Below are 17,445 nucleotides of genomic sequence, written 5' to 3'. Positions count from 1 at the left end.
TTAACTCTACAACTTTAACTCTTTAACACTGTCTTTAACTCTAACTCTTTATCTCTAAAACTTTAACTCTTTAACTACGTTTTTAACTCTACCACATTTACTAACTCTTAATAACTTTAACTCTATCCCAAATCGTTTCTGTAAATCTAAATCTTTTTTTTACTCCAACCCTAACTACTAATTCTTTAATTATTTTAATCTTTGACACCTCTTTAACTCAAAACTCTAACTCTTCTTTAACTCTGACTTATTAACTCAAACTTTTTAGCTCTAACGCTAACTCAAACCTAACTAACTCTTTGACTCCAACTCTTTCTTAACACAAGCTCTTGTGAGTCTGTGATAGATGATTTTTCTCACCCAGAGGATCCAGTGGATCACTGCTCCATGTCTTTTATGCGATTTAAGGACATGAATCATGGCTGGTTTTCATGAGATTTGATCTAAAACCATGAAGTTTAAAAGTTGTAGTGACACACGTGTGTAACATCGGTGTGCAACATGTGTGTTTACAGGTAAACTAGTGTATGTTCATTTATTTTCTTTCTTTCATAAGATCAATAAAGTCCAACAGATCTCATTTATTCTTCCACACACTGACTTTGTGTTTCTATTGAAATACATCCAACTTTTAGTCTGACAACAAACGCACAAATATAAACACAAAGTCAAAAACGCATACATTTAAACAAAAAGTGACAAACGCAAAAATTTAAACAAACACAAAATTAAGCACATATTTAAACGGTAGTGACGCATTCTGTGTTCTAGAGATACACAACAGCTTCAGGAGGAAATGTTGTGTTACAATGTGTGTGTGTGTGCAACGACTTTAGAACATGACTTTGTAACAGGGGGGAAGGGGCGGAGCCTAAGTTACCTCACCTTAACCTGATCACATTCATCACATTCCTGTTCAGTGAAAAAAAACAAACACACACACAGACACGCGCACACACACACACACACACACACACACACACACACACACACACACACACACACACACACACACACACACACACACACACACACACACACACACACACACACACACACACACACACACACACACACACACACACACACACACACACACACACACACACCTCTCCATGGATCTCACTAGCATTTGGACAAACAGAAAACAGGCAACCGGTATGTGTGTGTTCTATGTGTAGTTGTGTAGCAGTGTGTAGTAGTTGTGTGGTGTGTGTGTCCTGCCTCTCTCTGATAATCACATCATCTGCAGCCTGTGAAGCATTGATTGGAGCTGTTTGTGCAGAGCTGAGGGTGAACGACACGGACCAAGGTCGCACACGCACACACGCACACACTGAGGTCTACCTTCCATGCGTCTCCTTCAGATCCACAGCAGAGCAGATGCCGCTTCAGATGAAGTCCATGGTGAGGTGGTTGATGATGATAAAGATGAGGAATAGATACAAATCCAATAGATCCAGATCTTTAGATTCTGCTCCTGCTGGAGCACACACACACACACACACACACACACTGAGACACAGACTAAGAGACTCTCAGAGCAGCCTCTCTCTCTCTCTCTCTCACTCACATGCAAACAAACACTGGCCCCTCCCCCTGTTGCCATTTGTTAGGAGGGGCTCATTCATCTGCCCTGTGACCCCCCGGGGTGACAGATGCTCCCTGAGGCCTGTGGGGGCGGGGGGTGGGGCTAAAAGAGCCACGCGTGACCTTCTCTGCTCAGCGTGCTCCACTCAGACTTTCTCCATCACACACATCACTCCTCTGTGACCACACCCATCTTTTTTATGGGGGGGGGGCCTGTAGTAATTCAGATTGAGACAAAATGAGTAGAAGAAGAAGAATGTCCAGCCCCTTACCCTGAGCTGACCCCCACCTTTAGCACCTCTAGCCCTGCTGTAAATACCACAGGCTGCAAATAAATAAACGCCTGCACCACAAATCAGATCCTCAGCAGATGTTAGGGATTAAAGGGTCATTAATGAGGGAGAGGGAACATTAATGAGGGAGGGGGGGGCCGTTAATGAGTCACCAGCAGAACCAGAGGAAGAACCAGAGAAGGAACATCAACACAGATCCATCAGAGCATAAAGGTCCTGCAGAGGGAGAACCAGAGGAACCAGAGGAACCAGTGGCCTCAGAATCATCCATTCAATGACTAAAGAGTCATTTTAACACATTTTAAGGACATCCCACGCACTACAGTCTAAAAAAATCCTGAAATGTTTAGCAATTGTTCTGTAATTATTCAATATTCACACTAAATGTCTAGTTTGATCTGATGAAAACTTTTTGAGATATGGAGAATTTAGTGAGGGGGGTGTGTCCTTATTTTTCTTGCATTTTTAACTTCAAATATCTCAGGAACTACATGACATAGGATAGATAAATGTGGTACAGTAATACAGCTCCACCTACTCTCTCAGAATATAGAAAAATATCTGCTATACATCCTATCTGATGGACATACCAGCTCCTCAAAAAAGTGAGTGTGTGTTTGGGTCTGGAACATATTTGGACCTTCAGTAAACAACTTAGCATATGTCTCAGCTTCATGTAATTTCATCAGCTTTGAGCTATGAACATAGACTGTTCACATCACTAATGATTAGTCACATATATGCATTGGTTCTTGGGTGACACGCTCTGTAAATATGAATAAAGTACCTTTTTTTTTTACTATATTCAATGGCCCATAACTACATGTGGGAATGTAAGAAAAATCTGATATGTTTTAATTCATAGTTTAAAGGTTACTTTTTATTTGGATATAAAACATTTTTCTTCACATTTTTCACCACTCGTCATCCTTAAAATCCTTTACATGAGGCCATTGTAGCATGGCTCTGTGTATAATAATTTACTGTTTAGTTTTTCACTGGTAACATAAACAATTTAAAAACTTTTGCATCAGAAAAACATTTATTTTTGAAAAAATTACATTTATTTATTTTATAAACAAATTCCTGCATCAGAAACCATTTCAGTTTCTGGAAATCAAGGCATAACCCCCCCACTAAATTGCCCAAATCTCTAAAAGTATTTATCCACTCAAACTATACATTTACATTTTGACTATTGAACAATTAAGAAAAAATTTGAAAGAAATCTGTATTTTTTTATACCACAAAGTGTGTGGGACATTAGTTAAAACGACATGAAATAACTCTAAATCAGAGCTTTTTAGTCTCCATCCACACCATAGATCAGTTCATTAACACAGTGTGTGTGTGCAGCTCTTCACACTTTAGCTCCAACGGCCACAACACACACACGCACGCACGCGCGCGCGTGCGCGCACACACACACACACACACACACACACACACACACACACACACACACACACACACACACACACACACACACACACACACACACACACACACACACACACACACACACACACACACACACACACACACACACACACACACACACACACACACACACACACCACACACACACACACACACACACACACACACACACACACACACACACACACACACAGCTGTAAACCTCCAGCAGAGCCAATCAGAGCCTTCATTAGCCTCCATCAACATTTGTCTAACACTGATTGCAGAAGAGTCACAAACACACAGACGTAGAAACATAGATCTGTTCCTGTCCTCTGGCACAGACGTATAGAGAAAAGATTGTGTCGTGTGATGTTTTTGTGCATTGTTTTTAAAGGAGCAGAGTTGAGGTTTTTGTGTGTGTTTTTTTTTTTTTAACAAGCAGAAATGTGGTGTTTTGTGTAGATTTTGTACTTTTTTTTTTTAAAGGGGCAGAGTTGTGTTTTTTTGTAGTTTTTGTGTGTGTTTTTTTTTTTTTAGAAAAGCAGGGTTGTGATGTTTTTTTAAAGGTCAGGGTTGTGTGTTGTATAGTTTTTGTGCATTTTTTTAAGAAGCAGAATTGTGGTGTTTTGTGTATATTTGCTAAAGGTCAGGGTTGTGTTTCTTTGTAGTATTTTTTTTGTTCTTTAAAGGAGCAGTTGTGTACTTTTTGTGTGTTTCTTTTAAATGGAGCAGAGTTGTGGTGTTTTGTGTACTTTTTGTGTGTTTCTTTTAAATGGAGCAGAGTTGTGGTGTTTTGTGTAGTTTGTGTGTGTTTTTTTAGAGGAGCAGGGTTGTGGTGTTTTGTGTAGTTTGTGTGTGTTTTTTTAGAGGAGCAGGGTTGTGGTGTTTTGTATAGTTTGTGTGTGTTTTTTTAGAGGAGCAGGGTTGTGGTGTTTTGTGTAGTTTGTGTGTGTTTTTTTAGAGGAGCAGGGTTGTGGTGTTTTGTGTAGTTTGTGTGTGTTTTTTTAGAGGAGCAGGGTTGTGGTGTTTTGTGTAGTTTGTGTGTGTTTTTTTAGAGGAGCAGGGTTGTGGTGTTTTGTGTAGTTTGTGTGTGTTTTTTTAGAGGAGCAGGGTTGTGATGTTTGTTTTAAAAGGTCAGGGTTGCGTGTTGTGTAGTTTTTGTGCATTTTTTTTAAAAAAAAGAGCAAAGTTGTAGTGTTTTTGTGTAGTTTGTGTGTGTTTCTCTGAGGAAACCTTCCATCAATGATCGTCACAAGTTCATCCTGAGGAAGAGTGAGTGAGTGAGTGATGGACGGTGGCTCTGACGCCTCCTAAAAAGCCTTTTAAAGCTCCTATAATGAGTGAATGTGCAGAGAAACAAAGGCTGAGCTCATCCTTCAGCACTAGGAGCACAAAGAGGAAACAACCTCCCCACCACCCGAGGACAGACGGGGGGGTTTGAGGAGATCTAATGAACTCTGGGGGCTTTGGGGGAGGAGAGGGTCTCTGCTGACTCAGCAGATGCTCCACACATGATCACAGTCAGCGTGGAAGTTCTGATGGACATTGAACGCAGCACATGCATTACAGCAAAAATACATAAAGAGAAACGGAAAGGAAGAACATCAAAAAGACTAAACTGAAATATTAAACTGACAAACTATTGGTTTGTATTTATGTGGTTGTTCATTTATTTCATTTAGGCTGTGATGTCGGCCCCTACGGCTTTTCTGTTTTCTCCTTTTTTTAATCTGTATCATTGTCATAATTGTTGCACACTTGGACACAAAAGGGGCGTGTCCATAACAGTACCAATGATACTGCAGGGTCCACATAATACCTAATTTAAATATATATATATAAAGTCTTTGCTCTTCACAAAGAACAGCTCAGAGAATTTAGAACAAGGTAATCAACACTCGTTCATGCGTCTCCGTTTATACGCCCTGGTTTTGTCCTGACACGCGGGCGACTTCTCCTCATGCTAATTATCTCCGTGTTAAACGTGACTCACATGACGCTCAATGGCTGACAATCATGAGGGCCGAGCGCATCTTTGAATCAAATGTTATTTGTTGTCTCTACAGTGTGTGTGAGTATTTATTACCAAGCATGCATAACTATAACTACATTCATCATCACATTCACCAGTTCAACAAAGAACGTTGGGCTTTAAAGTAAGGCTGGAACTAGGACCAAAAAACTTTAGCTTTACTTCACAAAATGTGGCCCTGAGCTGTTAAACAATCCTGGTGAGAACCTGAGGAGCAGTGGGCAGCCACGGTGTGGAGCCCGGGGAGCAGTTAGGGGTTAAGGGACTTGCTCAACATCCCACAGTGATGACAGGGGTGAGAGTCAAACTGGTGACCCTCTGCTTACAAGCCTACTTCCTTAACCACTAGTCCAGCACGCGCAAAATGATGCACAAATGCTTGCTGTGGAGGTGAATGGAGGTTTTCCCCTGGAACATAAATAAATGTTATTATAAAATGCATAAATGACTAGTTTTTGACTCGTGTTGCTGTGTGTGTTACAGCACTAAACCAGTACGTAGCGTCTTTAGCATCACATTATGCTGTTTGACATGTTTACAGTTTAATGGAGAACAAGTGGCTATTAAATAGTTATGAAAAAAACTCGCCTACACGTGCACGAACGGGAATAGTGTGTCTGCAGCAATGAGTTCAGGATTTAAGAGAGATCGGCTTTATTGTGGTTCAGATCGTATTCTGATGGTTATGGGCCGAGTTTAACTGATTAAAGCTAAAGCTAACATCTGAGTCGGTGCAGCCTCAGTGTGCATGGCTGTGATACAGAAAGTATCATTGGACACGGAGGGGGTAGCGCTTTCAAAAACTTCCACTCTGGGGCCCGTTTTTAAAAAAGTTCAGTTGTCAAGCACCAAAACGCCGTTGCTGTGTGAAGGCACCGCCAAAAGCCCAAAACGCAACAATACTTATGCGTTTTCACTAGAAGACGTTCTCGTGTAAACAGGGCCTGAGTCTGACCCTGTGAACGTCCCTGTTTCCTGTCATCATCATCATCGTCATCGTCATGTGTCTAATGTGACACTGACGGAGGCAGTCACGCCTGTCATTTCCTTATAAAAGAGCACCCCTCACCCCCCCATGAGCCCTGAAGTGCAAATGTGAGTGAGGGGAGCAGATGATCCACACACACACACACACACACACACACACGCACACACACACACACAAAGACAACATTCCAACTGAATGCCATTGCTGAAGTCAGCAGCAACAGGCACAGATAACAGCCCAGGGGCAAAGGTGGGTGTGTGTGTGTGTGTGTGTGTGTGTGTGTGTGTGTGTGTGTGAGGGGTTCCTTGAGGGGTATTAGGAGCAAAGCTGTAAAGTGTGTGTAAGGACAAAAGGAGCATTTGGGGCAGATGAAGAAGCCATCATCATTAAGGCTTTACTGTGCACTGCTAAAGGGGCGTGCACGTGAAAGCAGCTCATTCATTAGGGTGAGGGGCGTGCACGTGAGAGAAGCTCATTCATTAGGGTGAGGGGCACATGTACACACACACACACACACACACACACACACACACACAGAGGTCTTTGTGCTGACCTTGCCCACACACTGTGGTCAGAGGACGAGTTTAAGGGCAGAGAATTTAACCTTCAGCTGTGAAGGAGATCAACTGAAGATCTACTGAAGGATCCACCAGAGATCTAGAATACAACAGAGAATTCATGTTTGCGGCGACACATTATATACAGTATAAGAGCAGAGAGCAAGAACAAAAGTACATAACAGAAGTTGTGTTTCCATTACAGATTTTCCCAAAAAAAGTGATATTTCTAAAGTTTCCACAAAGTCTAATGTGTGTTTGAAGGTGTTTTCCATTAAAGGTTGTTGTAGAGCCTGGTAACTCTGGTGAAATCTCATCCCGTGAGACTCTGCAGGAAGACGGACGCTCCAAACCTCCTTAGAACACTCTGCATTCCTTTGTTGTTGTTTTAGTCTAATGTGACAGTAATAATGATTAAGTCTAATGTTAAGAAATGTCTGGGTCTCCTCTTTTGTTCACATGTACCGCACCATGTTTTCTCAGAGAGAAGTGGTCATGTGACCAGGTACGTCACGTCCTGTGATGTGTAATTAGGGGTGAGAACCTCTGGGTACTTCGCGATACGATACACGATACAAAGCTCACGATAATGATTATCTCATGTTATGACGATACTGCGATTATTGATATATTGGTCAGAAATCAATCTACAATAATCTATGACATAACAAGAAAAAAAAGATTAAGAGAAAAAATACATCGCCGTATCGAGATATCGTCACACTCCTATATGAAATTGTGTAAAAAGTGTTTCCATAGCGCTTTTGTGACATAAATTCAGAACAATAATTTAAAAAAACATCATGTAACCATGGCTACTGTGTCCATGGATCAGACATGAGGAGTGACTGCTCTACTCTGACCGTCTCACTGTGTGTAGAGTGTGTGGGAAAGGTTTGGAACGAGCTCACGTTGGGAAAGTGAGGGAAAGGTGAGAGTTTACAGCAGTTCATGACCGAGTGAGAAGCTGATCTACATTTTATAACCTCATCCTTTATGGACGTATTCACGGGAACAATGAGTCTTATTTCACACTGTAAAGCTGTCAGAGCCAGAGTCACACAGCGGTCACTTTAGTTCTTATAGTTGAGGAGATCATCCTCTCTGCAGGACAAACTCACTGACAATTATTGAAATGAAACCTATTCTAAATAATCAAAATTCATTTTAGGAATTATTTTATAACAAACTGTTATGGTTATTTCTATGTAACGATGATTTCATTTTCATGTTTTCATTCCAAATGTCACTGGTGTCCCTTTACCAAGTTCTTGGTATGTACGAGACATCACAGTTACTCACCTGTATTTAAGACTTACAGTATATATATATATAAATATAAATATGTATAAATTGATCCTTTATTTAACCCATATCCTTTATATTTATCATTATTATTATTGTTGTTTCTGATTCGTTTTTTGCTCATTTTCTGTTCTTTGCACCAACTGTTAAATTCCTTGTGCAGTTTTTAAACTGTACTTGGGGAATAAAAAAAACATTTCTGATTCTGATTAATTTGGGTGAATTTATATATATCTGTATATATATATATATATATATATAAAACTTTTTTGTGTATGTATATACATACAGTATGTGTTTGTGTGAATGTATATACATTATTATTATATTTTTTTTCCCCTATTGTTACTATTACCGTTTCTGGTATTTTATTAATATTACTGTCAGAGATACTGTTCTACTGTTCTTGTTGTGTGACCCTTGTTTCAGGGCCTGTATTTTTTTATGTTACTAGTGATAAACTAATAAACAATAAATGTTTATTAGACACAGAGCCAAACTACAATGACCTCATGTAAAGGATTTTCAATATATGGTGAAATAACCCAAAGTTGGGGTCCAAAATAAAAATGAAGAAAAATTGTTTTATATCCCTTTACACCAGTTGTTCTCAACTGGTGGGTCGGGACCCAAAAGTGGATCGCGGACCTGTACTGGGTGGGTCGCGAACAGCTGGTCAAAAATAAATAAATGCTTAATGTCTCTCATGTTGGACTTGTATTTTATTTTGAAAGAAACTTTTCTTTTGACAGGCATGCTGTGAAATGTATGTTGCACAGGAAACTATATAGATTTATGTTTAAAAAAAAAAGATTATATATATATATATATGTGTGTTTTCAACAGCTATTTTAGAAAAACAAAATGTTTTTGTTTGAACAATTGAATTATTACAAAACAATTGGTGAAAATGTCAGATTTTTTTTCTTCAATTTTTGGTTAAAAATGACGCATCACAAAATGAATCATAAAAATGATGTTGATTAGAACATGAACTGAAAACACTAAGGTCAGTGTTGGTCACACATCAGGAAGGAGATGAGAGGAAATGATCAAATAAATCTATTCAGGAGGAACTAAATACTGTTTCATTCACTTATTTACAACGTTCTATTCTTTAAAATGACTGTTAACACTAATTCTGCGCTATAGTTGTTTTCTTATAGTATTCTGAGCAAAATATATCGGGACAAAAGGTGGGACCTAGATTCAGAAATAAGAGAACGTGGGTACTAGAACCACTGTTTTAAATCATCTTATATCATCAGTAGTTTTACTAAATTAAGAAATTAAACTGCTGACAGCTCAGAGAGGGAGGGGACACGCACACACACACACAAAGGGATAGTGTGTGTGTGTGTGTGTGTGAGTGAGTGACAGCAGGTCCTCCTCTTTCTCAGCAGGCGATTGACTCGGAAATCCCATCAGTGACAACATCTGCAGCTCTTTGTGTGTGTGTTGTGTGTGTGGGGGGGGACAAAGGCAGCACTGGGCCTTTGTTCAGGCGTTGGACCCACACACAGACTCATTGATGAAAGCAGTGACAGTAAAAAGCATCGACAGAGCGACTCTATCCAGATGTGGCAGATGTTTCAGCTCTATTATGCACACACACACCTTAGAATCAGCCATAACCAAACAGGTTCTAAAAAATAAAAGTCTTCACATAATCAAATGTTTGTGTCATCCAGTGGTAACCATGGAGACAGAGTAACACAAACACACATACTAAAAGTATCTTCTGACTTTTCATGCTTGGATGTGAGTGAATGTGAGCATGTGCAGATGACATTTTGTCATGCCACAAAATGTGTTATTCTATTAATCTGTGATGACCACATTTTTTCATCTGAATAATATCCACTGCTATCCAGGATGTTTATTATTATTTGGGCCATAGTATATTGTCATCTTAAAGATGAAAATCCTTGATTTAATCAGAAATAAAATGGGTTCAAACTGACCTAAAATGGTTAAAAAGGTGGTGAAATGGGATTAAAAAAACACAGAAATTGGTTAAAAATTGCAAATTAGAGTGGGCAAAATGGAAAGAAAAAAAGATGAAAAGGGTTCAAAGTGTCAATATTGGAACAATTACTTTAACTAACCAAATAGTTAATGTGGTTGATTGGCAAAAAATGATCACGATGAAAAGAGGTTAAAAGTGGCAATAATGAGTCAACATATGTGACATTGAGTGGAAAAGTGGTAGAAAGGGTTTATAAAAGCTGAAAATGTCTTGAAAGTGGAAAAAATGTGCAGAAAAGGCATTGAAATTTGGACTGAGAAGTGTCAGAAATGGGAGTAATTTAGCAACAATGCATTAAAAGGAGCAAAAAATATGGCAAGAAAAAGTGATGAAAATAGGTTAAAATATTGGTGTAGTTGCAGAAAAAACATTAAAATTAGACAAAATGGGCTCAATTTGTTCAAAAAATATTCTATTTTCTTAAAGGCATCTGGGGATCCCTTCATAGTGTCTCACGACCCCAAATAGGGTCCTGACCCCAAGGTTGAGAACCCCTGTGTTAGATTACATATCCTTCTCTGAAAAGAATGACAACGATCAAAAAGTTCCATTACAATTCAAAATTTAACATTTACGTAAAACAAATAAATAAATAATGTCAAATATTTTGTGGACACTGTTAGGGTGTGTTGTTATATTTAGCATCAAAACAAAAAATAGTTTTAAAGGAACTTTAAGGATGTTTTCAGCCTTGTGGCTGACTCCGCCTCCACAGGTGGCGCCGTACCCGTTACATGAGGCTTTGATGGCTTGAAGAGCAAGATGGAAATCTGTTTGTCCCAGGCTGTGTCCTAATAGTCCCTCCTATCTCCTGATATCCACTTTTCCTTAACCCCGTGGATGAGGTCACAGGGTTTAGGAAAGGTGTTAGGAGACCTCTAATCGCTGATATGATCTCAAATATCACAAGGTTTAAATGTAAACCTTGTTATGTTTGAGAAAAATAAATAAATAAATCAAATCAAAGTGCGACTTGCGTTTTCCGCTCACCATCAACCTCCTCCTCCTTCACATGGACTTTTCATTGTGTACTCTTAGCTGAGTCGTCAATCGATTGCTCACAGTTTAGTGACCATGTGTGTTAGATCTAGAGGTGTCCCGATCTGATTTTGATATCAGTCCGATATCAGCCAGAAAACAAATATCAGATTTTATCGGACTGCATCTAAAATCACCAATATAAGTTTTCCGATTAAAAAATTTCCGCTCCAGCACTTTTATCTATAGGTGACTGTGGTTCACAGTCCAACAAATTAACCTACTGTTGCTGACTATTGTTTGACTAACATCACTTGATCAAGCCTTTTCTAACATTGCACATTATAAAAGAAGTAATAAAGTATGTATGATTCATGCTGATATTGTATCAGATCGATATCTGTATCGACCGGTACACAAGGCTGCAATATCGGTATCATATCGGAAGTGAAAAAGTTGTATCGGGACATCGCTAGTTAGACCACGCTGTTCACTCATCACACACACAGGATGCTGATTGGCCCAGGGGCCCAGGGGAAAAAACCACACAAAGTCTGTGTGGGGAACATTATAGGCACTCTGTGTTCTTTGATTCTTTCCATGAGAACAGGAACAAGGCTGTGTGAGGCGTTGGAGCGAGTCCACACACTGTTGGAACGACTGAGAATAAAACGAAGTAAAGGTTTTAAGAAAGAGAGAGAGAGAGAAAGAGAGAGGGGCGAGTGAAGCAAAGGGAAAGAGAGGAATGAACCTGGTCACCACGGCCTTGGAGAGACACACACACACTACATCTGTGAGTGTGTTTAGTTGATGATTGAAGGATTGAGTCGTGGTTGTTCTGTGTTAAAGGTGAGCAGACCACAGACTCCATGCACTTCATTAATGTGCACAATCGTCCAACGTGTACTTTGTTAGCATGCACAATTATCCTAACGCGTGCACACAGCGTTTAATCCAAACAGGACGAAACAATAAAAGCAACATATCAGTGCACGGCACACACTGTACTCTTTAAATAGGACACGTTCAGCACCACTGACCGTGCATGCTGAGTGTGTGTGTGTGTGTGTGTGTGTGTGTGTGTGTGTGTGTGGGGGGGTACACACTGTGCGAACACACTGTTCCATAACAGAGCAGGAAGGGACTCTCAGCTGGAAGCTGTCCAGGTCTGTATGGCAGGAATGAGGAGAAATCGCACACACACACACACGCGCACACACTTGTGTAAGTGCCAAATGCTGTGATAACGTTCACCAAACACATCTGAAGCACTCAGAGAAACACTGAAACTACTCAGAAATACTGAAGGACTTAAAAACAAACGCTCTGATCTCTAATATTTCTGAGGCTGAATTTCCTCCTTCACCTTGACATGCCGTCACTCCCCCTCCATGCACGTGCACACAGATGGAGCTTCTCCAACGTGCACATATATACTCATCAGAAGGCATTCCACCAGAGCCATAAAAGGAATAAAAAAAATCACACACACACACACACACACACACACACACACACACACACACACACACACACACACACACACACACACACACACACACACACACACACACACACACACACACACACACACACACACACACGCCTCATTCAAGAGTAAAGTGATGTTCTCCAGAGCAGCACTCCCTCCTTCACTCATTATTCTTCACTCGAACCTCCATCAGCAGCCTCACACCAACATGTGGACACGTCAAGTTCAACTATCACGAGATGGAACGTTTTGGAGTCACGGCCCACACGAGAATTACTGCAGAGTCATGGTTTCAGTGCTGGTTACAAATAACAACATGAATGAAAAGCAAAGAAAGAAAGAAAGAAAGGAGAATAAATCCTGTAAGCTAAAGAATTAATGTATTTATTAGAGAAATACTACAGAACCAACTATACATCAGTAAATAAACAAGTGAACATCAACATTGACTTAAATATAAACAAACAATAGCAAAAACACTGACAAATATACAAGAGAAGCCGAAACAGTTGCAGAAACTGAGCAGGATTTAAATAAACAAATACATAAACAAATAAGTAAAAGTTAAGTGAATATCAATGTTTGTTAAAAAAAGAAAAAACTAAAAACCCCAAATAAACAACTGTCATCTATAAATTAATATATAAAGCTAAATAAATAAACAAACAAATAAAAACAAGTAAATATTTGTTATTGTTTGCCAAAAGAAATAACAAATAAACAAAAGTCATCTATAAATTAATAAATACATACATAAATCCAAATGAATAAATCAATGAGTATGCAAATGTATATTATTGTTCGTTAAAAGAAGCTAAAACCACCAAATAAACAACAGAGCCGTCTATAAATAAATAAACAAAGCTTCCGTTCCTGCAGCTGAGGGGGGGTTTAAGCCCCTCCCCCTCCCTAAGGATCAATACACAGAGGTCAGTGACCTTTGACCTGTGCAGTGAGCTGTGGGGGTGAGTTAGAGTGTCTTTAATGATGCTATTGTTACAGTTACACACAGTGTGTGTGTGTGTGTGTGTGTGTGTGTGTGTGTGTCACTGAGCGTGTTTTCCTCTCAGCAGGTGAGAGCGAGCATCAGTGAGGGAAACAAAGCACAGAGCGAGGAAGATGGTGATGATGATGATGATGAGCAGATATTAGTCTGAAATGTGTGTCTGAAATGTGTCACTTATTACTGCTAATGCTTCAGCTGTCATTTCAGACTCAGGTCAATGTTATTAAAGGGGGAGGAGCTTCTACACACGTCACCAAATAACACAGGGACGGTAATTATTAGACAACATTTACAAAAAATAAAGAAAGACCATCAAATGTAGACATAAATGTTTGTTCCTCCTCAAATAGAATAAATAGAATCTTATTTAAACAGGAACGATAAGATTTTATTTTCACATACATTTGTCCTATTTTAGTCTAATAATTCTATTAAAGCTCCTCAAATCATTCCAAACATCCTCAATACAGTTAAAGTTAATATTGGGATAATTTCATATTTTAACACAAGGTTCAGTCTGTGTCACAAAGATATTTATATTTCATAAGGTGAAGTCAGATTTTATGTGAGAATTGTTATTTCCGGTCTTCTGACCTCCCGTTTATAAAGAGAAATGTGTGTGTGTGTGTGTAAATGTGGAAAATTTCACAAAAACGTGCAGTGTTGGATCAAAATTTATAGGGATGTCCCGATACAACTTTTTCCACTTACGATACAATACCGATATTGCGGCCTTGAGTATTGTCCGATACCGATTGATATGATACCAGCATGATCCATATATACTTTAATTAATTATTTTGTAGTGTGGAATGTTAGAAAAGGCCTGATCAAGTGATGTTACTCAAACAGAGAGCAATAGTCAACAATTCAAGTTCACTTCAGCTATTTTTTTTATATGGTGGGAACAACTGAGGGCGGGGATAAAAACAACATGAATTTATCGGAGCGCTTATATCGGAGATTTTAGATGCAGTCCGATAAAATCTGATACTCGTTTCCTGGCTGATATTGGACAGATATCCGATATCAATATCTGATCGGGACACCCCTAAAAATGTACACTTGATTTTGTTTAAAAAATAAGCGGTTGTGGAATATCAGAGATTTTATATTTCTAAAGTAATATTTAAATAAATATAAATAATAATATTTATATAAATATAAAAATGGGTGTTATTCTGATTTTTATTCTCCTTGGTTTTATTTTTGTTTACTGTAGATTCAGAGAGAACTGGAAAACACAAACAAGTTGTTAGTAGCAGTGACAGGAAGCACAAAGCAAAGCATGCTGGGTAAAAAGAGACGTCACCTTCAAGGCTGCACAGATTAACCTCCTCTGATTGGTCAATGCCAACAAAGACACTCAGTGAGGAAGAGGAGAAAGAGGGGGAGGAGGAAGACCCCCACAGCCACAGACAGATGGTCAACACACACACACAAACAATATAACACACACACACACACACACACACACACAAACAATATAACAAACACACACAGGAACACACACACACACAAACACTTCTCATTGATTAACCACCATTAATCAGCCACAATCTCATATTTATAAAACATCTTTAAGCAATAACTGTAGCTAATAACGTAGCTCCGCCCCTTTACCCTCTGACCTTGCTACATGCTAAGCTAACGTAGCATGTGGACTGGTCTCTGTATGGAGTTTCCTTCTCCCTAACCTTTAAAGATACACAACATGTTTGTGTGCAATAGGAAACGGACACTGCACAAACTTTCAGAATAAAAACCCTGAAAGATACACAACATGTTTGTGTGCAATAGGAAACGGACGCTGCAGACTTTCAAAATAAAAGCCCTGAAAGACACACAACATGTTTGTGTGCAATAGGAAACGGACGCTGCAGACTTTCAGAATAAATGCCCTGAAAGATACACAACATGTTTGTTTGGAATAGGTAACGGATGCTGCACAGCCTTTCAGAATAAAAGCCCTGACGGACAAGGAGGAGCTGATTTTCATTCAGAGCAATTTGTTGGATTTTTAAACAAAATGTGGTAATATTTAGACTTCCTGCCTCGACTGTTGATGACACTCTCCTCGCTACTCAAGGCGCTTTCAAAATAAAGGCACAGTATTAGTTTGTGAACTTGAATATACTGTAGCTCCAACAGACAAACAGTGGATCTTTCCGAGTGCTGACTCAGCATTTGCTGCTCATCAGGATCGATGGAGCCAAGAGGAATTTGTCCTTTGTGTGTGTGCGTGTGTGTGTGTGTTGTTGGGAACACTCAGGATAGACTGGTTATGCCTCGGGCTGTTGCTGGAGTCCACACCCGGTTTCATCCAAACTGACCAAACTCATCTCTCACACACACACACACACACACACACACACACACACACACACACACACACACACACACACACACACACACACACACACACACACACACACACACACACACACACACACACACACACACACACACACACACACACACACACACACACACACACACACACACACACACGAAATGATACAGTTTTGGAGGCAGTGGCATTTTAAAAATCACAATATATAGACATTTATTCATTTATTCTTTTCAAAATATTTATATTTTTTAATTTTTATAATTATATTATAAACATGTATACGTATGAACACTCATATTTCAGAGTTTTTAATCACAAACTCAGACTAAATTTATCTTAATGTTACTTTAAATGAACTGTTCTGCTGCTGATCTCTGAAATCACTCACTTACTGCCCTCTAGTGTTGCATGTGTCATATTACAGCTATATGTTAAATCAGTGGTTCTCAACCTTTTCAACACGCCACCTACAAAATAATGGTCAATTGTTCTATGAATCTGTAATAACCACATTTATTCATTGATCTGAATATTATCTATATTATATATCTATATATCCACTATCCACCTCTGTGTACAAAATCAATGACTAGGAAATGTTTGAGTTTACCAACATTTCTTTCACACTTAAACGTTTGTTTTTCACCCACTGAGACAATAAAAGATCATCATCCAACGCTCGTTTACTACGATTTTATCACTTCAATGTTTAACACAAAGTTCAGTAGAATTTAGAATAAAATAAAATAATTTTGGCTAAAAAAAAAAATCCATTTCACTCCATGAAGTGATTTGTTAAACAGAAAAAACGTCTTGTTCTATAGTTCACTGTCAATAATAAAGGAGTTTATATATTAATGTGATGAAATTCAAATCATATGGATGATGGATGGACGGCTGAGTGAGTTAAATGATTAATGGGTAGGTTGGATAAGGGATAGGTGGGTGGGTGGGATAAATGATGGATGATGGATGTGTTGGCTGATGGATGGATTTGTTGGTTAAATGATGGATGGATAGGTTGGATGATGGATGGATGAGTTGGTTGGATAATCAATGGATAAGTAGGTGGGTGGATGGATGGGTTGGTTCGATGATGGATAAATGGATGGATGGGTGGGTTAAATGATGGATGGCTGGATGGGTTAAATGATGCATGGATGGATGGATTGGATGACAGATAGATGGATGAATGGTGGGTTGGTTGGTTAGATAATGAATGAATGGATAGGTGGGTTAAATTATGAATGGATAGGTTGGATGGGTGAGTTGGTCTGATGATGGATGATAAGTAGGTGGGTGGATGGATGGGTGGGTTAAATGATGGATGGATGGATAGATGAGTTGGTTGGATGATAAATGAATGAATGGGTGGGTTGGGTGATGGATGAGTTGGATGG

General features: G+C 39.1%; 1 protein-coding gene across 5 annotated transcripts in view; it reads right to left on the bottom strand.

Moving 5' to 3' along the window:
- Nucleotides 1-17,445, bottom strand: part of greb1l (GREB1 like retinoic acid receptor coactivator) — a 42,731-nt gene that overhangs the window by 24,603 nt on the left and 683 nt on the right. The window contains exons 1-2 of one of the 5 annotated variants that reach the window (XM_028473333.1): nucleotides 6,879-6,947; nucleotides 1,348-1,483 (exon numbers count right to left, since the gene is read on the bottom strand). The gene's annotated coding sequence lies outside the window, so the exon portion shown is untranslated. Of the gene's footprint in view, nucleotides 1-1,347; nucleotides 1,484-1,573; nucleotides 1,713-6,878; nucleotides 6,948-17,445 lie in introns of those variants that run through there. The other 4 variants (XM_028473334.1, XM_028473336.1, XM_028473337.1 and 1 more) reach the window with 4 other exon arrangements.

Source organism: Gouania willdenowi, chromosome 17, assembly GCF_900634775.1.
Source record: "Gouania willdenowi chromosome 17, fGouWil2.1, whole genome shotgun sequence".
Lineage (NCBI taxonomy): Eukaryota > Metazoa > Chordata > Actinopteri > Blenniiformes > Gobiesocidae > Gouania > Gouania willdenowi.
Note: the sequence above shows the minus strand (reverse complement) of the source record. Positions and strands in the feature narration are given on the sequence as shown.